The following is a 6,880-nucleotide window of genomic DNA, read 5'->3' as shown; positions in this document are numbered from 1 at the left end:
TTAAAAATAGGCAAAGGATCTGAATAGACCTTTCTCCAAAGAAGATATAGAAATGACCAATAAGCATATAAGAAGATGCTTAACATCATTAGTCATTAGTTAAATGTATTATGAGATAATACTTCACTAGGAGAGCTAAATCAAAAAGAGGCAATAACAAGTCCTAGCAAGGATGCAGGGAAATTGAAACCTTCCTATATTGCTGCTGGGAATATAAATGGTCCAATAACTTTGAAAATAATTTGGCAGTTCCTAAACTGTTAAACATAGATACCATATGACTCAGCAATTCTACTCGTAGGTATATACCCAAGAGAATTGAAAATATATGTCTACATAAAACTTGTCCATGAATGTTCATAGCAGCATTGCTCACAATAGCCAAAAAATGGAAACATCCCAAATGTCCATCAACTGATGAATAGATAAACAAAATGTAGCATATCCATACAATGGAATGTTATTCAGCCATAAAAATGAAGTTCTAATACATGCTGCAATATAGATGATCCTTGAAAACATGCTAAGTGAAAGTAGCCAGAAACAAAAGGTGACATACTGAATGGTTCCATTCCTATGAAAGTCCAGAATAGTCAAATTTATAGAGATAGAAAGATTATTCATTGCGAGAGCCGGGAGGGGCAAGGCGTGAAGAATGAGGAGTGACTTATATGGGTGCAGGGATTCTTTCTGGAGTGATGAAGATGTTCTGTAATTAGATCATGGTGACAGTTGCACAATATTGTGAATATATCAACAATTATTGCATTGTATACTTTAAAAGTTGAACTTCTGGTATGTGAATTATATCTCAGGCTGTGGTTAAACAAGTCTTGAAAAAGCAGAGCAAGAGTCAGGAATGGAAAGAAGGTGGAAAGAGAGGAAGCTTAAAATACTAAGTAGCAAATTTTAGAGAATGCTGCTTCATACATGATTTATATAATTAAGGAACCAAGCATATAACGATATATTCCCTTTTAAGTCAGCTATACATTTATGCAATATATTTACCAGAGTAATATATACTCTGATGTGCAAGGTACCATGTGTCCCATAGCTGAATAGAAAAATTGAAGGAACATAGCTAAGTCCAGGTAACTATTTGGAGAAAAATTACAAAGACCTATTAATTATGAAAAAAAATGTCAAGTTCCACTGGGCAACTTGTTCCCCAAAATACAGATAACTTGCTAAATGTAAAAGCTGAATCAGGCTTTGATTCAGCTTTTTATGCAATGTCTGCATCTCTTTCATAACAGGACGGCTAAATTTGACCTTCTCAACCAAAGTACATGCCAGTTCAAAGAAAGAATTGTTCATATGTGATTTGGTATACTCCCAAATCCCAGTTGACCCATTCTTTTTTTTTTTTCCTTTTTATTCCCCTTCACTTTTAGAGCTATTATTCAGACCTTACATAAACATAATTTTAGTGATACATACCTGGTTTTTTAGTTGGAGTCTATTAGAAAAAATAGAAGGCAGGCTCAAGTTGAGAAAAACTGAATAAAAAGACTTGGTGCAAAGGCATAGGTGGAGCGGATGGAGACTCCAAGGGAAAGTGTTGGAGCCAGACCTGCTAGCAACAACCTGCTGTCATTAGCCTGAAGAGGTGAGGAGAGAGAGTAGTTGCTGGCCCTGGAATTAGAGAAAGCTCCTTGTTAGAAAAAGTGATCTCTGTGTGAGGAACAGACCTTGCAGGGGAGGAAACGAGTGAGTCAATACCCTGACTCCTCATCCCCCCATTACCTGGTGTTCCCCTCTAACTGAACTCAACTGGAAACCAGAGGGCAGGAGAACCCATTGATGTAGTCCATCGCCATCAGCATCCTGAGCACAGAGCAAGGTAGAAGAGATAAAGGGAAGGTTTTCTGCACAATTGATAAAGGGAATGATTCTAATAGCACAAAGTCCTTAATGAAATCCTGAGAGTTGACTTCATGTAAATGACTTCTTCATTCTTAATAACTCAAATTGTTAACATATTAAGTCTGAGTAAAGCGCTTTGCCATCATCTTATTGAATCTTCTTAATAGGCTTATGGGGTAAACCCTAATATCGTCTACACTCTGCAGGTAAGGAAATTGATGCTTAGAGAGATAAAGCAATGTGTCCGAGGTGACAGAACTAATAGATGGTGAAGCCAAAATTCTCATCCAGATGGTCTGACTTCAGATAAGAAACCCACATTTTTACCCATGCCAATAAAATTTCTATAAAAATTTCAAGACTGAGAATACAAGTTGCAACAGTTAGGTCAATGCAACAGTAACAATCTCTTAGTCCACCCAGTTTTAGCTGATCAAACTATAATTTATCTCAATCCGGCCTGAGAAAACTGCTGCTCAAAATTCTGAAAAAAAATGCACGATAAATATTGGTGCAATTCCTGGGTCCCAGGTAAGAGATTCTTGGTTTTGATTTTGTCTTGATGTTCCACAAAGACACAGTCTCAATCTATGTGCCAACCCAGCAATTTTCAGAATAACCTATGTGTATTATATTACTACTACTTTCTTGTAGGTAGTTAGAGGTGCAACAGCCCTCTAACCATTTGTCCTAATGTTTTAGAAACATGTTTGCTTCTTTTATTAAAAAAAAATAAATAAGTTGGGTGGGATAAAAATTAGGTGGGATAAAACACACCTAAAATAGTATTTATTATAGTCCTTGTATTTATCAATTGTCAATTTTTAGTAAATTGCATCAGACCATGGTTTCAAATTGCAGCTTTAAGTTAAACAGTCATTCTTTATTTCACAAAAAGTTTATGGACAAGATTAATCATGATTTTTTGTTTGTTTGTTTTTAGTGTACAAAATTAAAATTCATCAATGCACAGGATGTATAATACCACTAATGAAAAGTAAGCTACATAGCTGCATAGAAGCAGAAAAATGTAACTACAGCTATAGGCATTTTTTTTTAAACCCAGAGTTCTCTTCCAAATTTACCTAACAAGAAGTGAGACTTAAAACAGGTACTCTTCACTCTCTACCAAATTCTGGGGAGAAATGCAGACCCTGCCAAAGTGTGAGGAACAGAGCATTAAAGATGTCTTCTAGTCTTTTTTTTTTTTTGTACCAATGACAACATCCCTTTCTCCTTCCTGGCAACACAAAAGCATTTTCAATTCATTTGAAAAAAAAAATTGCATTTGATTGTGGCTTGTGTTGTGTTTTCTATTAACATTTTGTGCTAAATAATTACCCTTTCAGTTTCTGGAGTATTTTTGGATAGAATGTTTTTCTGCAGTTGAAGGAGAATGTCAAAACCAAAAGTAAGCATATCATGTGTGAAATATATGGTAGCTATGAAATTGGTAAAATTGGGAATTTTCCTAATCCCTTCATATTTCTCGTTATTACATAATGGGGAAATTCTCATGAATCTACTGGAAACTGTAAATATTTGTTTAATGAAGAGACTATATAATTCTGATGAAAAGAATAAAGGAAGTCATTTCTCTGAAATATCATTAGTATTAAAAAGTTAAAGGATAGAAAGAATTTAGAGGTCTTTTAATTCAGCAGGAAATTACTATCACTTACAAGAAAGTAAGGAAAATTCTAGTAATCTTCTCAAGTTCATGCAGCTGTTTACTAGCAGTGCCTGAATGAATATCAAAATAATAAAATCCCCTAAACCATGAGGTTTTTACAACCACTTTCCCAAAATTTTTATTAGTGTTTTCTTGTTTTCCTTGGCTGCTAAAAAGCCCAAAGTTAAGTCTTATGTTGTATGCACAATTGCAGCTTCCCTTTAGCTTTTTTGGTATGCTTATTCTCTACCACAATCAGCTACCTATTCCTGTTCTTGTCTTTGCATTTATTTATAAAATTGTATTGTTCCTGTATTTTATTATAAAGAGATGAATTATAGATACTATGTATGTGAGGATCGTCCTGGAATGTACGCAGTAGTGGTCAGATTCCTAAGCTAACCTCAGGAATGAGACACCTCCCCACAACTTCTACCTCCACTGCCACCCTGCCTCCCACTACTCCCGCTCCTATATTAACAAAACCTTCCAAACTATGTCCTCCAATTTATCCATCTGGAATGCATCTTCTCAGCCTTGCCATCCCCTCTTTGTCTGCAATGAGAATAATGCATTATCTTATGCATTCAGAGCCTGAATGGATAAGGAAAAAAGAGGAACTTGCTCATAGGTGAGGACTTGTAGTATCCAGGGGACCTGGTCCTTCCCTGTCTGAGGTCCTGGCTAGGAGACTTTGAGCAGAACAAGCACTGAAAAAACATCTGTTGATGGCAGAAGTTGAAAGGGCATGCAAGTTAAGAAGAGAAATAATACCCAGGTATTAAGCTGCTAAGGTCTCAGGATTAATTTGTTACTGCAAATTAACCTAGGCTATCTTGATTAATATTACAAGATTCTAACTCTTATCGGTCAAGATCACTCTAGGGATCTTATGAAAACTAAGAACCATCTCTTCAGATGAAAATACAGTCAGGATTTTCCAGGAAATTCTGAGGGGTTTTTCGTTCCTCTAAATCTTATCAATGGTCCTTCTCTGCTCAGAATAATTTTTCCCTGACAGTTTATTTTGCAGCTTTTCATTCCTTCTTATAGCACTTGTTGGTTACACAGAAAGGCATTGGAGTAAAATATACTGCCCTAAAAAGCTGAAATGAAATGCCCAAATTATTAGTCTAGAAAGAAGTTAGCAGAAAGCCAAATGGAAGGGCCTGTTCCCAAAATGGAAATTCCACTATTAAAAAAAGCATTGTGTTACAATCATTATTGAAATGAAGCAGATTTGCTCCCCAAGATACCTAAGACCTAATGTACATAACTTCTCAAAATTATGCCAAGGTTAATATGGTTGATTCTTTAATATTAAAAAAAAATCTCTGGTTTACTAATAAAAATATTTATAAGGAAACTTTTTTTAAGACAATATTCTATGCTAGAAACAATCCCTCCCATTTTGTTATCCAGACTAGCTTGCCCATTTATATTGCAAGCAGGCACAAACACTGCAGACTCAGCCACCAACATCATTCTCTGCATGTTCCTGCCCTCCCCTCCCTCCTCTTTGCTCTAATCAGAAAAGCAAATGGAATTTTTTGAATGCTGTTTCTTTGTGCAGTTATATCTGTTCAGCAAGCAGATGTCTCTATTGCCTAGGTACTAAGAGTCAACTGTGAAAATTAGTTGGGGAGAATATTTTAAATCTGGCCATTTAAATTTGTTCCTAAAATAATGCTATTTTTACAAGCAAGTACCATACAATGATCCATTGCTTTTGCAAGGTACCTTTAAAAACATTGTTTCTTATTTATTCTTGCTCTGATTCTGACCCAAAATTAACAAAAAGCTAATTTAAGTTCTGTCTCCTTTCTGAGCTGTTTAAAACCAAACACTTATTTTATTTTTCTTTCTTTTTTTAAACATTTATTGAATGTTTACTATGGGCTGGGCACTATGCAAGTGGTCAGACCTGGGCAGTATACAAGTGGTCAGGTCTGGACCCTGCTCCTGGGTCCTCAATGCCCTATCACCTGGAGAAAGATGGGATAGGGAACTCAGATCAGAGGCTTTGTTTTGAGAGAGTCAGAAATAGCCCCTGCAAAATCTGTTCCTGGTGAGACAGGAAGGGGCCTCCTCCTAGTACAAAACCCAGCTCAGCAACTCCCAGGACATAGCTTGTGGTGAAGGCAGTAGAGCCTGAGTGTGCCACTTACAGGCTGTAGGTTACATTGGGTATGTCTACACCTACTTTTAAAAGGAATACAAGAAATGAAGAGTTTTCTTCTGAGGTCTTATGGTTAAAGTCGGTGTTACAATGAAAAATTTCTAGTTAAAACTTCAGTCTTAAAAATCATCATTCTGAAGTGCAAGGACTCATACTTTTTGACTTTCGAGCATTTCATAAAGCCAAAGTGGTCAAAACAGTGTGATACTGGCATAAATATTGACATATTGATCAATGGAATTGAATTGCGAGTTCAGAAATAGACCCTTAGATCTATGGTCCATTGATTTTAGACAAGGCTCCCAAGTCTACTCAACTGGGACAGAATAGTCTCTTCAATAAATGGTATTGGGAGAACTGGATATCCATGTCCAAAAGAATGAAAGAGCACCCTACCTCATACCCTATAAAAAATTAACTCATTATGCATCAAAGACCTAAATATGAAACCCAGTGCCATAAAACTCCTAAAAGAAAATATAGGGAAACATCTTTAAAATCTAGCGACAAGCAATAGTTTCTTAGACCTTGCATCCAAAGCATAAGCAACTAAAACGAAAAATAGATAAATGGAAACTTCTCAAAATCAGATATTTCATTGCTCTTTTCTCTCTCTGTTTTATATATATGTTATATTATACAATAAAAAAGTTTAAAAAAAAACCAAGATATTTCAGTGTTTCAAAGGACTTCGTCAAAAGGGTGAAAAGGTAGCCAACTCAATGGGAGAAAATATTTAGAAACCACATATATGATATGGGCTTGATATCCAGGCTATATAAAGAAATCCTACATCTCAATAATAAAGACAAACAACCCAATTTAAAAATGAACAAAAGACATGAATAGACATTTATCCAAAGAGAAAATACAAATAACTAAAAAGCACAAGTAAAGATGCTCAGCTTCACTAGCTATTAGAGAAATGCAAGTCAAAACCACAGTGAGATATCATTTCACACCTACCAGAATGGCTGCTATTAAACAAACAGGAAACTGCAGGTGTTGGAAAGGATGTGGGGAAATAGGAACACTTACTCACTGCTGGTGGAAATATAAAATGGCTTAGCCACTGTGGAGGACTGTTCAGTGTTTCCTCAAAATGCTAAATATAGAGCTGGCTTATGATCTGGCAATTCCACTGTTCGGTATATACCTAG

The sequence above is a fragment of the Tamandua tetradactyla genome, chromosome 19 (genome assembly GCF_023851605.1).
Source record: "Tamandua tetradactyla isolate mTamTet1 chromosome 19, mTamTet1.pri, whole genome shotgun sequence".
In the NCBI taxonomy this organism is placed as follows: domain Eukaryota; kingdom Metazoa; phylum Chordata; class Mammalia; order Pilosa; family Myrmecophagidae; genus Tamandua; species Tamandua tetradactyla.
This window is presented reverse-complemented; position numbering follows the sequence as displayed.